We start from the raw sequence: 824 nt of genomic DNA, 5'->3' as shown, positions 1-824 counted from the left end.
TTGTTTTTGAACTTCTGACACCTCTTCCTGTTGATACCTCATGATCACACAGGCTGATGTGCTTCTTCCATGTGGGCTTTTTGGCTGCCCTGCTAAATGGCTGCTTTTTAACTACAGGCCTTTAAGACTCTCGATGCTATATCTTTTGATAGCCAGACACCACTTTCTTCACCACATTGGCTGATGCACCCACTTTGCCTTCAGCAATTGTGTCAGGAAGGTGAGTATCATACAATGCCACACCATTAGAGCAAACTGTTCTTTTACTGAAGCAGGATTTAAGGAGAGGCCCAAAGTTCATCTGCTTCCTTATTACCTATGAATATATACCCAAAGAAAACCGACTTGTGCTGGGTGGAGCGGAGCTTTCATAGTACACATTTTTACCCACTAGCTGAGCATTGAGCAACTTGGTCTGAGTTAGTGCACCCAGTGGCATCACCTTGGAAAGTTCTCTCTGATTACAGTGAATTTTCTTTAAAAAGAAAGCAATTTTACTCAAACCTCATTTTTTGTGATGGCCAATTTAAGAGAACAGCATGCTGCTGTGAAATTTTGTTTCCTACTCAGGAAAAGTGCCACAGAAACTGTTGTGACATTGAATGCAGCTTACAAGGACAGCGCTATGGGAAAAACTCAAGGGTACGAGTGCTTTTCTTGTTTCAAAAAAGGTGAAATGTCAATTGATGACAAACCTCGTTTGGGGCATCCATCAACTTCCCAAGCAGACAAAAATGTGGACTCATAGTGCATTTGAAGTTTGTTCCACCAGGTCAGACTGTTAATCAAGTTTTATATTTAGAGGTGCTGAAGAGGTAGCATAA

The sequence above is a fragment of the Echinops telfairi genome, unplaced genomic scaffold (assembly GCF_000313985.2).
Source record: "Echinops telfairi isolate 266 unplaced genomic scaffold, ASM31398v2 ScPeMD7_2010;HRSCAF=2546, whole genome shotgun sequence".
NCBI lineage: Eukaryota > Metazoa > Chordata > Mammalia > Afrosoricida > Tenrecidae > Echinops > Echinops telfairi.
This window is presented reverse-complemented; position numbering follows the sequence as displayed.